Genomic DNA, 22151 nt, shown 5'->3' on the forward strand with positions numbered 1-22151 from the left:
ACATTAACATTATGCGAGACAGCTTGCAGTTCATCCAACGTAAAAGGTTCGGTGGTTGTTGAGGACACATAAGATTCATTGTCTGATCGGATTTTAGAATGAACAGCTAAGTCTGAGGTAAGTCGTTGGATGATCCATCCAAAGGAAAAAGAGAATCTAAGATTGCATTTGCAGAATCATGCCAGTTGAGTGTTTCCACGGAGTCTGCCACAATTGAGCCAAATATGTTAGAATTAGAGGTCTTTCCTCTTACAATCTTGTATAGAAGACCCCAAGGATTAGCATTTCCAGAAGTGAACGAAATTCATCCACGTTTCACGCTTCCGAGAGGCAATGGCCTTCACGCAGCTTTTCGTCAATGAAGAATACTGCTGATAAAAACGATTAACATCGGCTTGGGGCCAATCTCTATGCCTTTGGTAATACCTACGGGCTCGATGAACTTGCCTTCTTGGATAACTCCTGCGTCCACCATGAACACGTCTTCTGATTAACCCTCTTTTTCCTAGAAGTCTTATATGACGCTTTTATGATAGCATTTTGAATATAGTTCACTTGATGAGAAATAGGTGAGGTTTCAAAAGAAGCAAGTTTCTGTTCGTCAAGGTCCGGAAGAATGGAAGAGTCAAAAGCATTCCAGTCAATATTTCTGATGGAAAATCTTATTAATTCTGGCTGTGAGAAAGTGTGTGAAGATGGAACAGCAGAATCAGGGGAAAGCATATAATAGATGACTCTATGGTCACTGGTGCACCAGTTCGTATACACAGTCCAGTCAGTAAGCCGCAAATTGAAGTGAGAGTTTGTCATCGTTATATCTATATTAGATTCTCCTGCATAACTTGAAAAAGTACGAGGGTGATTAGACTTGTTGTGAATTGAAAAACAATTATTAATTATGAACTCTTCCAAGAGAAGGCCACGTGCATCTGTAGAAGAGCTGTGCCAAAAGTTTGATTTTGCGTTGACGTCCGATAAGATATTGCTATTCGGTCCCAAAGTATTTATCACAGTCTCAAGGTAAGCTAGAGAGTGATACAACAACAACAACATAAGTTCCAGAAATTGGAAGATGATGTTATGCCCGTGTATCATTTTAATGTTGTTGTGATCTTTTTGTTTTTGATTGTCGCCATTAATCGGGGAAGTTTCAGCGATCTCGTTGTTCGAATTTGTGGTGAAAAGCGATTCTTTGTACACTCGCTGGCCAAAAAATTTGAAACTTTTATTCAATATCTATTAAGGCCACCTTTTGTCCGTATATGTCGTGGAATGAATTCCGCTGGGTGTTTGAGGGATGGATTCTAGCTCAAGTTTAAACCACTTTTCTATCAGTATATTTGTCAACTACAGTGTTGAGGTTGATAAAGAACTAAAGGCCGAACTGCCCTTTCCAAAATATCCCAAACATTCAGAACGATTCAGATCTGGAGAATCAGAAGGCCAGAGTATATGTAGGAAACGTGGGAAATGCCCCTCGAACCATTCATATATAATTTTTGCATGGTGGGTAGTTGTCTTGAAAGAAACCTTCTCTTTAAATTAATTCTTAATATGTTAATATTAATTTAGGGTAACCGCCTTCAGTTTTTAAACCTTAGACCTTCAGTCTTTGTTCCTTTGACGTATGTAGAAAAGGCCTGGTTTTGAATTTGGTCAAGATAGAAGGAATTCGTATGAGCACTGGTTCACAGTGGGTCTGCGACAAGGATCGCACAGTTTCTTACGAAAATGAGTTTTTCATCCACAAAAAATACAAACCAACCACCGAATGTACACACAGACTCAATACACTGATGGCCTCCTGGAATTAATTGCTTTGCCTTTAAAACAAACAAAAAACTCTTCAATTCATTAATTTTAATCGAAAAGAAGAGCCTTGGAAACAAAATTGGTTTTACTTTGTTAATATTTTCCAGGTGCTCTCAGTGGCATGTTATGTTTGGCGTTGAGGTTAACCATTGACAAGTTAATCGTGCTCTGGCAGGTGATCCCAAATGCAGAAAATTCTCGCTGACTGCTGATTTCTCTTCCCAATATCTGAAATAACTCGGTTTTGTATTTCAATACCAACATTTTAAAGTCCTTTTTTTTAAGTATATGCGGTTCAGTTCAGTCCAGTCTCCTTAATGCTCTACCCTCTCAATGATGTTGCTTAAGTCGAAAACGAATGGTTACTCTATTTTTTTGTAATATATTTTTTATCAGTAGGTGTTTTCCCCCTAACCTCCTATTTTCTATTGGAACTCTTAGTCTTTCCAACTGAGGTACTTTTCAGGAACGTATACCCCTCCCCTCTTAGTGAGGGATTCTTGTATACAGTACTTTCATTCTGATCGTACTTGGTTGCTATATTTCATTCGTCATTGAATTATCCTTTCATTATTTCCTCAATGGAGTGCTGCTAACCCAGAACTTATTAAGTCGTTAGTTTCTTTCAGGTTCAGTTAGCTAAAGTTGGCATTAGTGTTCGTACACCTTATTCATTCTTTTTGATGGACTAAAAGCACAAGTTATGACGTGACACAAAATTAGAAACTTTTATTGAATGAAAAACCAAAGCAAGCATTTCCTGACAACAACGCGCATGATCCCATTATGAACTGTCAGTCTATATGTTAATAAGCATTCTATTTCCTCATTCAAAAACAGACAGGTAAGAAACTTGAGGTCGATCAAAGTGAGAGTATACTTCTCTTTTTTCTTTTAACTGCCAATCTTTGAATTATCATTTATAGATAATCTAATAATAGTCTTCAGAACATTAACCGCATAGAGTTATTTATAGCCTTTAAAGGGGAAGCATGAAAACTATATTTCGATATACAAGGATAAAGATATTCTCAATTTAGTAAGAGAATATTCCTTTAGGATCTAAATACACGTGAAATGTACCAGTATCCAATACAGGACTTTGCAGAATATGTTCATTTGTAACCCGACAAGCAAAAATGTGCTGATTAATCTGAAGATTCGGATTGTTACCAATGATATGAACATTCTTCAGTTCGTAGTTGGTTGATCTGTTTGAATGGAAGTCGATGATCGTTGGCTTTTTGGTTAAAAACCTAGACAGACTTAATATCTCTAAGTATATTAATGGGCTGCTTCCTGTTACGTACTTCTAATAAATGAATCTTCTTCAAATTTTGCTGTTTTCTAATTGATAATTTATGGGGATAATGCATTTCTTAGTATTAGATTGAACAGTTAGGAATTTCCGCAAGAATGGTAATAACGTATCCTATCTCATCTCAATTTATTTGACAAGAAGCACAAAATGGTCGAAGTTTCTTCACACAGAAGAAATCTATCACCTTTGGATTCCAACATCTGGAGAATTCTGTTACTTTCAACGAAAATTGGAGTTATCCCAATGATATCGGATAATGGTCAAACGGAAGTACCAAAAACTCACACTAACTTACAGTCGCAAACATAACGATAGCTGCTGCCTTCACGGATATATAATACCACAGTTACTTTCTTCTTATCTTGTATTGTGGAAAAATTACGGCATCCTTCGGCTAAAAACAAAGAAGGGGAAAAAAGTATAGAGAATGGAATAGTGAGTCATTTTGTTTTCGTATGGTTTCATCCGGAAGAAGGATTGTATTACCGGATGAAAGCCAAAACTGAAAGCGGCTAATGAGATATCGAGTTGCCTGGCTGCAAAGAAGAGCTGGTGAAGGATGATTATTTCAGCAAGACGTTTGTCTGTTAGTCTGTGAAGTTTTGTCTAATGTTTTGTCACATAGTTCGCTCTTCGCAGAAACCAGCTGTAGATGAAGGATGTGATTCTTGATAGTCATGGCCTTTGAATAGGGGTGGACACTTTGCGCAAAAGGAAAAACAAAAAAGTAAGGCTTAGAAACAGTTAATATCAATTGTGGTATTGTAAACGGGGCCAGTGAACTCTAGAAGTACAAACAGTAGACTATAGTTTGGTAAGCGACTGTGTGTGTATCACTGATGTCAATCGTCTTCCTGGTCAGCGCTCAGTAAGGAAGGCAAATTCTGAACCTGAGTAGCATAAGAATTTATACTATAAGCAGAATAAATGAGTGAGGTTTTAATGAATAATTATGAGGTATTTGGTTAAGTTTGGTGATGGACAAATAATTAGGTATGTGGATGAACAGACAGAGGCTTTTAAGTTTAAAATGACGTTTTAAGTTCAAAGATCGTCGTGTAAACTTTTTACAGTAGAATAAAAGATTCTATGCGTTCTAGAAGATGCGCATCAAACTGCATTATAACAAACATTTTATAACTTCTCCTCGCTTAGAGACAACGCGAGTTTTCAATATTTTATACCAACGTCAACACTGATAAAAATTTAGGGTGATTAGATCTTTATTCCAGCCACCTAGCGGTAGTTTAGCAAGTATTAATTTGATGTCACACGTTCTTCTTTTAACCTAAATATTCTCATTTTCTATACCTTTTGTTAATTTCTATTAGGCCTTTCTCCTCTGTCATACATCCAAACAAATAAACATCGTCCTTCTCCACACTACAGTCCTTCGAAGGTAATCGCATTCTTCCGCTTCCTGTTCCTAATTCCAGCGTTGTAGGTGAGGTCAACGTCACTCACCCACTCTTCATAGTCCCCATTCATCACTGCTGCCTTCGAAATAACTTTAACGTCCTTATGCTATTTGCATTAAGGCTCATAGAGAAACAGTTGAAATTTCAGGGAAAAGAACTTCGAGAGAATTAAATTTCTTACGAAATGAAAAAGAAATGTAATCACTCTGTACACATTGTCGTTAGAATTATATTGTGTATTTTGTAAACGTAACGTTTACAAAAACTTTCAAACGTGGCTGAGTTACTCGGCCTCAAGCGAGGGTGGCATGGTTGGTTTTTTCTCCCGGAAACTCGGGTTTTTCGTCCAGCAAGCAGAAAATCCACCTCAGAACACACGCAATTTTTACAGACAGTATATAGAGCAATATGACTTAGTCGCTGATGCTTCTAAAAACCCTACTACTACAATTCTCACATTATGGAGGAATGCCTGAATACTTTTGATAGGATGGCGAATGTTTTTCCTGTTCTTTTTTATTATCTGCTTTTCTCTGTAAAGAAAGCGGAAAATAAATTAGTAAACTGGAGCTTTTTCTCATAATTTTCTCAACAATATTATGAACATTCTCTTATGATTCTCCTGCATAATACAGCAGTATGCATGTCCCTCGTGTATCAATAAGGTTTTTTCTTTATCGCGTATCCCCTTCAAAGATGAAACAGGAGTGTATATCAGTGATGAATATTATTGTAACAACAGGCTATCCATCGATACAACCTTTGTCTAGAAGCACCATTTTCTCAATTATAACGGTTCATAATTTCGCTAATGGTTTGTTTTGCCTAGGGCTGCAGAAAAGAGAGACACAGCAGGGTCATGAAATCACGAGAACCGCAAGCGAACACCCACAGATAATATAAATATTCATTATGTAATTGAATTAGGACTATTTTCTAGTTTATATATTATCCCCTTACGGTGATCTCTCAATTCAGAAATCTTTCCCGTACTTCTTTGTTTTGTAGGGAAAAACTGAACAAATTCTGTTTTATTTCACACAACTTCTAAGGAATTTTGGCAGTCAGAAAAATGTTCATATTTCACTATTATAGTTTCGCTGAAAGAAAACCTAAATGATGGTTATTATCTAAAAGGAATAATGCAAACAAAATGTCCATTTATAGCAGATTGCTCATTCTGGAAATAGCTGAAGTCGCGATGGTCGATTGAGAAAGGTTTCATCTTGTTCCAAATCAAGAATCTTGCAGAAGGATAAATGTTTTTCTTTGTTCATTGTAAAACAGATTACATATCCCTACGTAATACGAATTTTAAACTGGTGAAATGGATCTGTGTGGAAATGATCATGCGACAAGTGACTTGTTCCTCAATGTCTTTGATGTAAAGTTTACTTCATGGCCCGGGTTAGTCCGTCTCTTAGGTTCTGAGCGGAGAAGGTGGCATGGTTTCGTCCTCCCTGAAAACTGGGAGTTTTCTTCTTCAGAATAGAAAAGCATCTACAGATTACACCTAATTTTCACACACCATATAATGACCTGATGGCTTTAGCTGCTTCTGTTTTTTTTACTAACCAACCCACCGATTTCTTAAAGGAAAAATGTTTAATTTTTAATTATCAGATATAACCAAAATTAACAACAAAATTAAAAGTTCATTGCGTTATTTACCAATTTCAACTTTAAGGTCTACAGAACACTGGACTTCATATGGAATGTGGGAGTTTTAATTTTTCGTTAGCTTCCTTTAAGGAACAGTCTTTCCTCTCCCTCTTTTTTTTTTAGCTTTTGGCATTGCTGCAACTAAAGTGTCATAAAAGTGGTAAACGCTCTTGGTAGCATTAGTTCCCCTCTGCCTGCCGACTTTCATCCCACATGGGATTTTTGCTTGCTTCCATTAATCACTATTTATGTTCATTAATTATAGTTGGTATTAATGAGTGTCGAAGGATGCTCTGGATACACTAGGAGACCTTGCAGAACAATGAGCTATTATTCGACAACCGACTAAAAACACATGGGGGAGCTGAGGCAGCCAGCTCCGATAGTGGACTATGGGAACGCTGAGACTGCGCAGCTCAAGATTGCGTTAATGACCTAATAGTTATGACTCAAACGGCCAAATCTAACTGTAATGGGACGCTTGGTGACGTCACCCCTTCACGTGGTAACAAAAGCTGTGCCCACGTAATACCAGTTTCAACGACCTACTTTCTCCGGCATTCACCCACTTTCCGAGTATCAATGACCCACTTCTGTCGGTGAGTGCCCGCGTGCTTAAAGGGGAACGCGTGCACTGTAACCAAAGCACGAGCAGGTCAAGGGTGCTGGCGTTGCTTTCACTGATGCACAGTACCGTGGGCAGGCTAACTTTCCAGCTCAGCAAGTCCAGGAGATTGTTATAAAATCGCCGCTCTGTCCGCTAAGTAATCCAAGGTTATTTAATATGCGTGAGAAAGAAAGAAAAGGTTGTGCAATATCTTGACACCCCCCACTTCCTTGTATGCGGCCGGGGAGGTGTATCTACAGCTAAAGGGTAAACCTGTAACACAGGTATGCGGAACTGAAGAGCTTGTTTTCGTCCGTCCGTTTTCCTTATACAATACTTTCATAAGTTTTAGTATACCTTCTAAGACATCCCATTGGATAGCGCGAGGTACTTGATAATCAAAGAGGTGCAACAAATGTGTTAAATTGGTAATGATACAGCAGGAAGGGTCTGAGACCGTTATTCAAATATGTTCTCCATCAATAACAATGGACTTTGAAATTATGGGTTTCCTAAATATATTTTGGTCTCTAATACACATATTTATTTTGATAATCTCTCTGACGGTCTCGAGATTGAGGAAATGGAAAGCATTTCCGAGATGATGTCAGTGGAGTCTATAGGAGGAAATGTCTCTACATGTTCGGCTAACAGTTATCAATGTTTCAATATTCAGCTCAATGATCTGGATGAATTGTCAGTACTTCTTTATGAACACTTGAACATATTGACACGTTATACCTTGGTTCAATTTTGCTATTTTTCTGAATGTACTTTGTGTTTCTGTTTGTAATTGGATTTTTAGCCAAGTGTCTTAGTATGGTTATTTAAACTTATGTTAAGTCGCGACCAGAGGGTGCTTCCGCTTTATTTTTATTCATTTAATAATATTTATGTTATTAAATGAATAATAAAAAGTAATATTTTAATATTTTTAATGTCTTAAAATTTCTACTGCTGACTTTAAAGTGAATTTATCATTTGTATTTTCTGTTAATGAAAAAGGTCTTCATTAACCATTTTAAGAACATAAAATTTTTATCCATTCTTAGTAGATCCGCTGTCTTGTATCTTCCAAGAGATATTAGAGACAACATCACACCCAGATATCTGAAACCAATACACGGTGGAACCGATCCCAAAGGTTAACCAAGCTCCGCAAAGACCTACGATCTGTTTCTATTGAATGCTCATTATTTAAAGTTTTTGAAAAGGTTATTTGCTCTGCTCTTATGAACTACTTTTGATTTAGTAGTAGACTTCTGCTACAGGTTTCAATAAAAGATTGACAACTTCCAATCTACGAGACACCTTATTTAAAATTCAATATGTCCTTCTTGAGAGAAAACAGCTTGTTGTCCTGTTTCTTGATGTGAAATTTGCATTCAGTGAATCTCTATTTCAGCAAATTTACCCATTGTATAACAGTATTTCAACATCCAGGAAATCTCCTAGATATCACTTGAACACTGCCCTACCATTAATATCCGGACACCTGCCTTTAGCCAAAAAAAAAGAGCTTTTGATGTGTCATTTAATATTTTGTGCTGAAACCTTTTGCCTCCATCTCGACCTTCAATCTTCGCGGCATACTCTCAATCAGCTTTTTATAAATGTCACGTGATATGTTCCTCCACTCGGCCTTTAACGCAGCCACCAGTTCGGCCTTGTTCTTTGGGCGATCTCGACGCACACGTACCCAATGATCCAAAACATCCATGCTCGATGGGGTTCGGATCAGTACTCTGGGCGGGCCAATCCAACTTTTCTACACCCATGTCCTTAACCCACTCTGTTAGCAGTATAGCATGGCACGTTGTCTTGCTGATACTGGTATGGGCTTTCCCCGAAGTATTGCCATAATGTTGGAAGTACATAATTGTCCAGGCTGTTCTGGTATTGCACAGTATTCATGGGTTTGTCGATAACGACTAATGGGCCCTTTCCAAACCATGAAAGGAGACTAATACCATGACACTGCCTCCACCAAACTTCATTGTTGGGAGGATACAATCAGGAAGGAACTGTTCCCCTGGCATTCGCCACTCCCAAGAACGGCCATCAGACTGGTAGAGTGCGAACCTAGACTCGTCTGTCCATAGGACTTTTTTGCACTGCTCTACGGTCCAGGATTAGCGCTCCTTACACCATATTAGGCGTCTAGCATTTGTTGAGGTAATTCTGTTGAAAGTGTTATCTTGCATGCTCACTTTTGCAATTGTCTGTTCGAAGCACAGTATGCATATTTATAACAGATTCTGTGAAGTGTTGCATGCATAGGACCTGTATCCCCAATGCATGGAGGGGTGTCCGGATTTAAGGGTAGGGCAGTGTATATACCTACACATTATTGGGCTGGATATCAACGTTGATATCCCAAAATTGCCCAAATGTCCTTTAAAAGAAAAAAATTCTTTATGAAATTGTGTTCTAATTAATATTTGTTGCTGCTCTAAAGATAAATTCAAATAACACGCACTCTTTACCCTCCTAGACATTATGACCATACAGGGGTATTATTTAACTAAACTGAGTTAAATAAAATTACGTAAAGGGTATTGGTTCCAGAGAAGAAACAGTCCCATCCTTTAAGATGAATGTACTAGAACTTCATTATTGTTACCTGTTAATATGATGAAGCTAGTTTTATGGACTTGTCGCCAAGACAAGTCCATAAAATAAAAGAAGGAACATCTACAGCAAATTCAGTAAAGCATCAAATAGGTTATTATTGCATTCGAATTACATAATGCAGTTTATGTGAAGTCATTGTTTGTTTGCCTGCTGAGAGACAATAAGTGAAATATCATTTGTTTTAATGTAACTTTTTTTTCTTCAAGGTAAACCACACGCAGCAGGAAATGCAATACTGGAAGTAGGAATATGTAGAACTTCAGTGGGTTGGCGTTAGAGACAAGAGCACTTGCATGCGTTTCATTTTAAGAATGTTTCACGAAAAGCATTTGGCACTTCAATTTATTGCTAATGTGGCACTTTCAGGATTGGATTTTCCTGTTTTTCGTCATGTTTTGGTTTATTTTGTTCGAGATAAGTTGAGTTGTATTTCTTTTCATATTGTTCCGAATGATTTGTTGTATTAATTTATAGTTTTTATGGAAAATTTAGTCCTGTTCGAGACTTCTAAAATCCCATCGAAAATACACACACACTTAACAATCTAAAATGTAATGGTGGACACAAAAACCTCGGTTGTTTCGAATTAAATCAATTGCTTGTATTTGCCAAGCAATTGCTGTTTATGGAGGAGATTACCATATATTTAACGAAGCATACATTTTTCCATTTGTACCATACACTGGGCAATGTTTTTTCTCTTCTCTTCGCTGTTCTAAAGTGACATCAAACTAGTCATCAGCTCACGCAAGCGCTGCATGATCAGCCACATAGCTGATATTTGCAAGATTAGCTCGCACTAAGTTAAGAAGTTTACTGAATACGTGATATCAGTATAAAAAGAGGTGTCACCTCTGTTTTTAACGGATTCTTAAAGACAAATCGATTATAGTGACGAGTGCTTATAAATTTCATATTGGAGATCTTCCCAATACGAAATTTATAAGGATTCCTCTATATGTAAATTCTGTTTGATTTTTATGACTACGTGCAAACTTTATATATCTTTGGACGCGACGCATTGGCTTTAAAATTAATACAAGACTACATATTAACATTAATGGGATTATTACAAAAACATTTTTATTCTCAGTACTACAACATCATAATTTTTCAAACTTGAACTGGAGTCCATACCAGGTGGCTCTGATGTTGTGGTCATTGTTACCCTTTCTGCAGTCTCATATTATATAACTTCCCTTCCCCTTGAGTTCTTTAACTCTCTGCCTTTGTCTTGTCTGTAACGTGCCGCCCACCAGTTCAAACGAATGTGATGTCTTCATCTGTCACGAGACCTTTTGTCATCACTTGCTGTGAAAAAACCGTGTGGTTCGTAAACAAATTAAAATATTAATGAAGAGTAAACTGAAGATATCTTTCAGACTTAAAAAAAAAAACAAGCGTAGGTCATGGAAATACAAACATCCCTTGACAGCATGCTGTGCGTGCTGTTACTGCGCCTTAAGAAATCTGCAAACGTTTAATACCTTCCAAGATTTGATCGACCAAAAGCAAGAAGTAGCAGAACTGCAGAGAGTTAGAAGAAATGGACTGGGAGCAGGGTTACTTAAATTATGTTTTTTTAGTGGCAGGATGATGCTCCCAAATATTTAGACATATCAAGCAACAAATTTTAAATGCTGAGAGAGTCACTGGAACATGTGGTGTGGACTGAGGACATGTGGGAAGATGTACTCTGACGAATCTGTTTCACATTACTTCAGTCAGACAAAACTATTTGGATTTATACGCCATCCAAATGCAATAAACTTGAGTCTTGTGCCAAAAGTCAAATAGGAAGGGGGGTGTATGGTAGTCAGACTGATTGATTCCCTCAGTACTGACCGGATTCTGAACAATGCGACAGTTTCTGTGCTCGTTGAATTATACTAAGTGTTTATCTCTTCCAATAGAATGTCTTCTCCATACTGCGTTGTGCAAGGGTGTTTTACTTGTTAAACCAATATTCAAATTCTTAAATGACTTCAGATTTCCACCCAAGAGCATTCTGTAATGGTTGCAGAATGGATAGGAAGACTTCAAAGTTATTGGACACTGTCTTCAGGTAAGAAAACGAATGTATTTATTTAATGTACCCTCCCGCGTTATGGCTGATTTCTTTTATATGCAGAGTATTTATATTATTGATTAATTAAGAAAGAATAAGTACATAAAATACAGATTATCTTTCAGTAACCGTTTATACAAATAGCTGAAGTGACCAGCCCAGTAATTACATCTTCTCTTAACAAAATGCGTATTTCATTCTTCTCCCCCATTTGACTGCAGTCAAAGCCTAATGGCTGTATTATGTACAGATTATAACTGAGTGGGTTGATTACTGCAATTTTCCCAACCAATGTTCCACCCTTGAATGGTCTCCTACGCCATTCCTTTGCCTCTCTGTCTTGTGCTGCACGTTAACCTACGAGAGCACAAAAAGATCGTGCCCAAACGATTTCTTCCTCTTCGCGAGAGTTGCAACTTTTATCAGAAGTACAGGATGTCAAATGCATCTGTAGAGGCATGTTTCACACGCGGAAACGAAGTGAAAGCGAAGCCAAAAAGAAAGAAGCAGCCAGCTAGTTCGTATCTAGGGCATCCGTCTCTCAAGGTACGGGTAACCTCATTTCAGTACATTGACTTTCGCTTCTCCATCCCCACGTTGACACCCGAGTCCGTGACACTTCAGGCCGCTAACGCGTGCGTATGCAGTCGACCTTGTCACATATTCATAATGTCTTTCCTGACGCCATTCTACTTAGATTTGGCAAAATTTCCGGTTTGCTAAGATAAAATCCACGGAGCTGGTGTATAACAACCGTTTTTGTGCAACTCGGAAGGGCAAAACGTCATCAAAAATCACGCGACAAGCCGTGCATAGAAAATGTCATAGGTGGTGAAGCTGCCACATTATCTTAACGTGAAGTGCGACTGGCAGAAATTACTGGCAGCCATTTCTCAACCTTAATCGTTACTTCATAATTGGTAAGAAAATAGCCTGTTATGAAACAGTTGCACACTAAGCTGGTCTTCCGTCTTGTATTTCATGAATTGCTCTTTTAATCCCCTTTCTGAACCGGTTTAGGTGCGTTTCTGTCCAGTTATTTCTTGAATATAACTAAGTCCGTGACTTTTGTCTAAATAAGTAATTTAAACAGCTTAAAGAAAGCCTTCTATCTGTCCCTCTGCTAAACATCAAAGAGGAAAAACGTTTAAACATGAACTGACGTTTGTACTGTTCGAGTGATAAAGCTTAGAATGTGAAACTTCACAAAAGGGAACACCTTTTAAAGCCCTTTTGCAGAAACCAACTATTGTCTTCATCATGGTCATACCATTGGTTGCTTAGTTTTACCTCTTGTGGGTGAAGAAAGTCTGATATGGGAACAAAGCCAATGGACCTGGCCCATACACTGCATGACGGAGTAGATAACCTACTATTTGTTCAGGAGGAGGGGAGGATAACGTGTCCGTACTGGCATAATTTATTTTAAACAAATATTCCTGTGATTTTTGAAAATCTTAAAACAATCTGCAAATATTCCAGCTAGTGGCCCCTAATCTTCAAACATCGCGACTCTTAGCCTGCTTATTTGTCAACTACAGTATCTACTCTCCCCTTCTACAATCAGGGGGGGAAGAACTACGTATGGGATGGATAGGACTGTCACGTCACAGCTTCCTGTGAATGCACATGTTAGAAAAGTTAACCTAACCTGATGTTATCAGAAAACAGAGTAAGATATTGTACAAGCACCCCTTTTTCCATCTGCTTTTTCCTGCAAGCTGTGAATACTGCTAACTCCATGATACCACAGGCGACCAATTAATGAAACTTACTATGATAATCGTTAGCTGCTAATTACCGAATTCACTTTAATAATGAATTATCTCTTTATTTTATACAGAGATTATTTTCTGATGGAATTCAAGAAGTGTTCGTCCATAACACTTTTAGTATTTAATTTTTTGCTGGCTGGCTAACACTTGGTGGATGATTCAGTGGCAACTCAAAAAAATCTGAGAATTCATTATCCTTTTGGCACAATGCGATGAATCCGTTAAGATGCATTAAATAAATCAAGACCTCTAGTTCTTTCTTTTAATGAAACCATATCCAGCAGTTCTTATCTAGTTCTTTCTTAAATGAAACCATACCCAGCAGTTCTTCTGCTGGATATGGTTTCATTTAGTGGCAGAATCATTGAAAGCCATCCAAATAAAAACGTGCAATTGTGCTGTATCATTGACGTCTGAAGATCCATCCAGTTGTAAAGAAAAGGACACACAATTAGTAATATGAGCGCGCAACTGTACTTTTTGATGCATCGCATCACAGTATTTCGAGATAATTGCACATCTTGAAGAGCACTTTTAATTTCATTTTTGTTCTTAAAATTTTAAAAAAGAGAATCTGTGATTTCTAAAAATGCGTCTTTGATGAATTGACCATCAGAAAATGGTTTGATCTTTTTTTTGCAAAAAGATGGCTCACTTTAAATGATGCTACAGTTACTGCTTTAGATTGTAAATTAGGTGTCACGAAGAAATTTTGTTGCGCGAATAATCTGGATTTAAGTTCTTTTAATTTATTTTTCTAAGGTCACTATTATGCGGAAAATCCGATTGGTATTTATTTCCAATGATACTAACCCTAGATAACATAAACATCCACCATCTCAAGCATGATTTGGTATATATAGACTCCTTAATTTCAGTCACTGTCATTCAGTCTGCTTTTTCTCCATCTCAACCCATCCTGAAACAGATCTGATCTAGAGTGTGGAGTAATATACACGGAGCAATATGGCTTTGGTTGCTGATGCTCCTAAAATCCTACAACTAAACATCTCGATAATGGACCTCTTTCTGTGACCCAAAAGTGCATTACATTGATTACAAATCGATTATTAAAACACAATGTAGGAATCACTGGTCTCAACTATGGGACCATGACATCAGTAATGAACTCCTGCAGAGAGAGAGAGAGCCGCAGCCCTGCACATCTAATTTCAGGTGAAGAAAGCAAGACTCCGCATCGGTCACTTCCATCCAACTCGTCAGTTTTACTTATGGAACAGAGCCTTCCTCAGTATTCATTCTGCTAATCCCAGCTAACAATAAAACATATCCTCATTGATACTCCCTCTACGATGAGAATGTGTGTGCGTGTGTTTCTCAGATGAAATATAAGAGGATTTAAATTGGAGAAGGGTAATTCCAGAACAAATGTGAAATCTGCATTATCGAAAACTTAAGTAATTATTGGACTAAACTTCCATCTGGTGTTGTGGAGGTTGGCAGTTTGAATAAATTTAAGGAAAATGTTTCTTTTTTTGCTTTTTAATTTGCTCGTCCTATATAAATTTGGCTTCCTTATGTTCTTAGTACTACGCTATCATTTTAATACAAAGAACTTTGAAATTTCTGCATTGTGTTGACCAGTCCAACTGACGGTAACTACGGCAGTTCTTTTAAGAATTTTATTCTCCGTATTAGCATTTTGTGAGGGCTATTTGGAAGGTAACAGGTATTCATTGTAAAACAGAATAACTCAAGGAAAGAGAGACACCCTACCTTTTCATTTGATCAGATAGCTATAGCCTCGACTGAGAGGTCCTTTAGAAAGGTTTTCAGTCATCGACTGGATTCAAATCCGGAAGTTTCTAAACGAGTGCCAAAATTATTATAATGTCATGAAGAATTCAATCAATGTTTGCTGAACTGCTGCTGTCTCAAGAGGTTATTGAATTACCAGAATTTCCAGTGGCGAATATTTTACAAAAGATCAGACAGATCTTAGACAGAATTGTAAAGCATAAGATAATGATTAATCAGTAAATATCGTACCTTCACTTCTCAGTGTGTCTCCATACAGCGTTCTATGCTCCTTGCCGTAACAAGGGCGTGCCGTACAGTAAGCACCCCAGCTCTGCAGGTGCTAGCTGGATGTATACCCCTACACCTAGAGGTAATAAGAAGAGGACTATATCAACGATTGAAGAAGAGTATTCCCACTGAAACAGCAGGCATCACTCTTAACCTTGATAACAACCCCAAACAGGAAAGGAAGAGAATCTCTGAAATTATGTACAGGACCTGGCAAGAGACATGGGACACCACCAACAAAGGATTGATAACCAAAAAGTTCATTCCCTCTGTGAACCTCATCAGTCCAAAGCCTCCTCCCTGGTACTCACCAGGCCTCCATACTACATTTCTATTTACAGGCCACGGACCCTTTAAAGCGAAGCTAACATCCCTAGGCATAGAAGAAGATCCGCTGTGTCACTGCGGGGATGAAGAAACGTGGGATCACGTGATGTATGATTGCCATGAATATGATGAGTTCCGGCTAAGGTTTGCCACTAAAATGCAAGAAAATCCCCGGAATTGTGAGCACCTGATTATAATGGACGAGCAGCGCTATGTCGCCTTTACAGAGTTTGCGCAGTCTGTCTTCACTGCTAGACGGGTTAGGCACCCAAACACCACCCATTGAAGATCAAAGTAAGAAACTTCCTGGATATGACAGTCCTCTCAGGAAAAGGAAAAAAAAAAAAAAAACACTCCTTGCTTCCTTCGTCCCAGGAGTGACAGAACCTACACCAGCACAGCTCAGCTGCTGCCTTTAGGCCTCCCTAGCCACGCTCTCTTGCGTGGTCCTTTGCCTCCACTCCCTGGCGGGAGGGGGAGTTCATCCCTGGTGTCCTCCCCCCCTCGCCACCCCTCTTTTTCACTCTGGTGGGGCATGGGCCTGCTCCACTGACTTGGGGGTCATCTTCCCTATGGACCCCGTATCTCTGTCTTTTCCCCCCAGTCTTCAGTCTCCCTCCCCTTCTCTAACTTACAACCAGTGTCTGAATCAACTCCAAATTGTTTGAGCCCTACATCCAAAAACTTAACAACATCAAATCGCCCAACTAGTACTCCCTTTGTTTTGGCTGACCCCTATCTATAGCGTGTTTTTTTTTTTTTTTTTTTTTTTTTTATAGGTCCTTGCCACTGAAATCTCAGGAAATTAGGTGGCAGGACCTGCCAGAGTAAATAACTAAGTAGTGTACCTGGTCTGCCTCCACGGGGCGGAGTGGGGCAACGTTGGGTCCCATTAGGGGCCCAGCGGCTAAATGACCAGATGAACAACGGTACACGACACTACATAAATACAAAATCCATGTACTTTTAAACCTCTGGCATTGACAGTGTTCTGTTTCACACCCACAATGTATAGCACGCGGAGATGGGGGAAACCCCTGGTGCCGTTTGACACTAAACACACTCTACACTCTACACTCTTCTCAGTGTGTCTGTATGTTCTCTTCATTTAATATCATTATGTTCACCATCGCTCATGTTTAAATTTACTTACGATTAATATTCGTGGAGGCTAATTTTTTATAATTGACTCTCGATTGCATTTACTCCGCAATTTTACTCAATGAATAATTACTGTTCTCTTACCGCGTACAATTTCTGTTACAGCAATATCTTACAAGATTCATAATGCTTTGTATTGCATGGCTCAAGCAAACCTCAATTTATCTTCGCCGTTTATGGTTCTATAAAGTCTCGTCAGATGGATTTTTTAGAACTCAGTAAAAGATTGGATATCTCTGTATATAAGAAGGCGTAGTTTTTAAATTTATTTCAGTTTAAAAATATATATGCATGCCCCGGGACAGCAACACGCCATTAGTGTAGGTCACTTGCAACCATTTAATGGTAAAGTTTCAATTTTTAAATTGTTGTAAAGTTTTACTTTAAATGCTTAAGATATTAAGCATATTTAATAGCCAACATCATCAGTGAGTCTTCCATTTTGATTGAAGGAGGCAATTCCAGAGATCAAGTGGTATCGATTCTATATGAAAGAAGTGGGCACTGGATTTTGATGTTTTTTCTTTAATATTATAAGAGACAGCTTATAATCATTTATTCGATGACATTGTTCAGTTCTGTTAATTTTAAATTTACTTTACATATTGTCCATCTTCATTTATATGCCTTTGCTTCATTTCTTTGTATGAACTGTTGGTTCAACATTTGTTTCTATTATATTATATATTGTCTTATATTACGGGAGAATTGGGAGTAAACCTCACTCACAACCAAAATATATGTTGACATGATATTGATTGATCAAACTTTTCCTTATTAATTAATGCAATATATTGGGGATGGTCGTATAGAGCAACTCCCAAACACATTCAAGATGGAAATAAAAAGAAATTCAAAAACATTTCATATCAGGAAACAAAGAAAACTAGTACAGTTTGTTAACAGCAAATTGAAATCATATGCAGCAGTGTTGTCAAAGGATTGTTCATTTGAAGCTCAAACGCACATGACAATCGGCCCCTAAATAAGTCCTTTTCTCCATAAGAGTACCTGCTTAACTCATAGCAACTTTAAAAAACAGATAAAGCAGCAGTTACTCTTATTTCAATACCAGCTAATGCTCTATCGTTGCCAAATAAAAATGACAAGGAGCAGTCACCAAGTCAACCAACTAATGAGGTAGAAATGAAAGAGGCAACTGATGCTTCCATTTTGGAGATCTCTGAAAAAGAAGGTATGGATACTGGACATCTATATTTTCCAAATAAAAACAAGTTTGCTTTAAAAAACCAAACTTCTGACTACCCATATGTCGACTTAAAAATGAAAGTCCGACAAATAAAAATAATGGCTTAATTTCTCCAGTGGAACTGTCGTGGGTTCAGACTGAATTTGGGAGGTATCAGGATCCTGTCCATACAAGAAACGAATGTAAAGATTAGTCATAACCCTTTATTATGAAACTACACCAGCATTCAGAGGGATATAATAGGTGATGAATATGCACACCGATGTATACTGATCCTCGTGGGCATTCATACTTTCTTCCAACAAGTTCCTCTTACTACCAACTTAGAAGCAATAGCCAACCACCTTATAATAGGGTTTATTAGTAGTCTGTTCCGTGTGTTTACCACCTGGGACTGATATTTCCCAAGGTACACTAGATGATCTTATTGCCCAATTGCCATTACTGTTCTTACTTTTGGGAGACTTAAATGGTAACAGTACTTTATGGGGTAATGATACTGATATTAATAACACAGCTGGCATTAGAGAGCGAATGCTAGACCACACCGACTTTTCCATTTTCAATACTCCTGTACTGGCACCTTGATGCACCTACATATAATTTTTATGCTGTAGGTCTGTCTACTTGTTTCCACATCCTTTTCTCGAATTCAGATGATTTGTTTTTGATAACTTGGGAGTAATCCCTTCCCAGTGATATCCACCTTATTTACAGCGGTACTATGTCAGCCAACTAGACCAGCATGATGGAAGTTAGATCAAGCCTATTGAGCTACATTTACTCAATTAATACAAATAGATCCACTGAAAATCTGTCAGGAACCACTTAACTTTGTGTAACATACTTTGCTGAGAGAATTATGCAGACAGCAATACGTAGTGTTCAAAAAACATAAACCAACTTCCCTCCTTTATCCTAAACTATGGAATCCAGTCTTCACCGTAGCTCGAAAGGGGCAAGATAAAGCATGGACTTATTTTCTGCGCAAATTATTTTCGTATGAACTGTAACAAAATCAAAGCCCAAATTGATTTTGTAATCAATTTTTAGCACAAAAGTGGTATGGAGAAAAATACGTAAGATGAAGAGAAAGTATAGTTCGTATCCATCATCGATCCTGGAGCAAAACGGAACCAACTCCAATTGCATATCTTAGGAGAAACCTACGAAAGTACTTTGGCAGCATCATCTGCTACTTCGAACTTCAAGAACTTTAAAGTAGAGAACTGAACTACCAGGAATTAGTTTTTTAGCCAATGCACAAAAACCGTAATCTTTTACTTTGGAAGAACTACATAATACACTCCCGCGGGTGATGTTAGACCAGATTGTATTCACTATGATATGATCAAGCATCTTTCAGCATTATCACTAGAATGTTTTTGCTCACCTTGTATAATAGGATCTTTTTAGACGAGCAATTCCCAGACTCAAGCATAAAGAAGCTGTATAAGCCTTTCCTAAGGCAGGTAAAGGTCCCAAAGTTGCAACTTATTATCGTCCCATAGCACTCAGTTGTTTATCTAAGAGGATGGTAAATGGTTGGTTTCTGGTATGGTCTCTCCTACTTTCAAAAACGCAGTGTGGTTTTCGAAGGCATAGGCCCACTGTGGGCCTTATAATTCGGCTGGAACACTCGCATTCGTGGAGCTTTTGGTCTCAGTCATTTTCGATACTAAGAAGGCTTATGACACTGCCTGGAGATTCGGCATACGGAAAGATCTATATGTACTTTGGACTTAGTGGACATCTTCCTCTTTTCATTAGAAATTTCTTAATTCTTACATTTCAGGTGCGAATACAATCTTTCTTTTCTCCAACTTTTTGTCAGGAGGAGTTGTGTGGCAAGATTATATTTTAAGCGTTACGCTCTTTGCTATTAAAGTTAATTCCATTGTAGAACAACTTCCTCCAGTGGTTCACAATGCGTTTTATATGGATGACTTCAGTATCTGCATTTTCCACTTCAGTATTCACTTTGTTCACTCATGCAACGTTCGCGTAATTGAGAGACAGTTGCAGCAGGCCATTAACCATCGTAGACAGTGGTAAATTGTTTCAGGTTTTCTACTCAGAAAACCGTCGGAACGAAGGTTGTGTTTATGGCACAACCTTCGTTCCGACCCAGAACTGAGATTAAATGGAGGTGACATCCCGGTTGCATCGGATCTAAAATTTTTAGGTATTTTCTTTGAAAAGAAGCTAACCTTTTCCAAAGCATATTCGTCAGCTGTGGACCAAATGTATTAGAGATTGTTTGTAGGATTTTAGGGCGCGTTAGTAACTTAGGCCATATTACGCTGTATATAACATGTTCGTAAATTACGTGTGTTCTGTGATCGGTTTTCTGGACGAAAAACCATGATACCTTGCCTGAGACATTCTAACTCAGCCACGCTGTGAAAAAAGACTCAAATTACTCTTGTATGGGATTCGAATCGGATAATTTCCACCCGAGTTCGAATCCCATCATATTATATCGGGGGGGGGGGAGGCAGTAAGATTATTACTATACCAACTATGCTACCCACCAGAGGATATGGGGGGCTTTAACATCTTTCTTATTCTCTTTCATTTCTTGGGGTGCAGATAGGTTTGCTCTTCTGAACTTATTTCGATCTCAAATAGATAACGGATGCCAGGTTTATGCCTCGGCCAGGGACAGTGCTCTGCGATGGCTGGATCCCACTACATCACCAGGCCATCCGTATAGCGACTGGTGCTTTTTAGACTTCTCATATTCATAGCTTATATGTTGAAGCAAATGAGCCACCCCTTTCGGTTAGCCGTATATATTTGTCTTTAAAATGTGTGCTGAAAATAGTCTTTACCGGATCATGCTGCGTGGCAGCTATATTTGTTCCACTATAGTGAAATATTTATGATAGTAAAGTAAAGTTTAGGATCTAACGGCACCAGGGGTTCCCCCATCTCCGCCTAGTATGCATTGTCATATGTTACGGTACGCTGTAAAGGCCAGAGTGTATGGATATTGTGTGGTATAGTGTCGTGTACCGTTGGTCATTTAGCCGTTGGACCTTGCTGAGGCCCAACGTTGATATTTATGATACTAGTTTGACAGCTAATGGATCCTTTGGCATCCGGTGCTTAAACTTTTCACTGATTTACATCTATCAGTAGAGTCTGTTGCACCGCCATCTTAGCCATCACTCCCACTATGCAACATTAGATTTACTTGCGATTTCTCCTTTTGGAACTGGACAGCATAACCGCTATATATTTGAGCACTGTCTTGCTGCACACCGATCTCTATATTCTGAATTCTTGCCCGTTGATACTGATGGTTTGAAAACTGAGAGAACCACCAGCTCAGCTGCAGTGTTTCTAGATTGTACCATATCTGGCCAAAATCCTCTTGTTATATTCGTGAAAGTTGCTTTACTTTTGGAAATCAATATGGCTCTCTCGGGGAGTGGTAATTTAGTCTGCGTAGCGTAGAGTTCGCTGGAGGAATTTGTTTTGGCCAGACTTCAAATAGGCCACAGTTACCTTACTCATTCATATCTTCTGAAAGCTGAAGATTCACCTCTCTTGTGAATACTGTGTGGTTATTCTAACGATGGAACATGTTTAATTGCCTCAGTTTTTTAATCAGCGACATAAAACTTATACTGCTTTTCACCACCTGCCTTTACCCTGTCTGCGCTCAGGCAGATTTTAATTGACAAAGGTAATAAATTGGAGACACATTGCCATTTTTGCTAAAGATCCGGTCATCCAATTTTGTATAAGTTGCATTCTCTGTCGGTTATTTTGCCAAGATCAGAGAGTTCCTCAAGTATCAGTTCTAAGTGTTACGCTTTTTTTTTTTTTTTTGCTGTCAAAATTTAATTCTGTTATTGGACCACTTCCTCCAACCGTAAAGAGAGAGCCCTCTTTGTTGATGGTTGAAACATCTTTAAACTAAAATTCCTGCCAGACTATCCCACGTGGACATCTGCTTTTGAACCACGTTAGGAAAACCTCTATAACAGCCGTAAGATTGGCAATCGTCCCTTTGGCATTCTTGACCAAGATTTAGTATGGAAATTGAACATCACTGTAGACAATGTTACCGAATCATCAAGGCAATCACTTCCAACC

The sequence above is a fragment of the Mastigoproctus giganteus genome, chromosome 13, assembly GCF_048544385.1.
Source record: "Mastigoproctus giganteus isolate SK-2022 chromosome 13, ASM4854438v1, whole genome shotgun sequence".
In the NCBI taxonomy this organism is placed as follows: Eukaryota; Metazoa; Arthropoda; class Arachnida; order Uropygi; family Thelyphonidae; genus Mastigoproctus; species Mastigoproctus giganteus.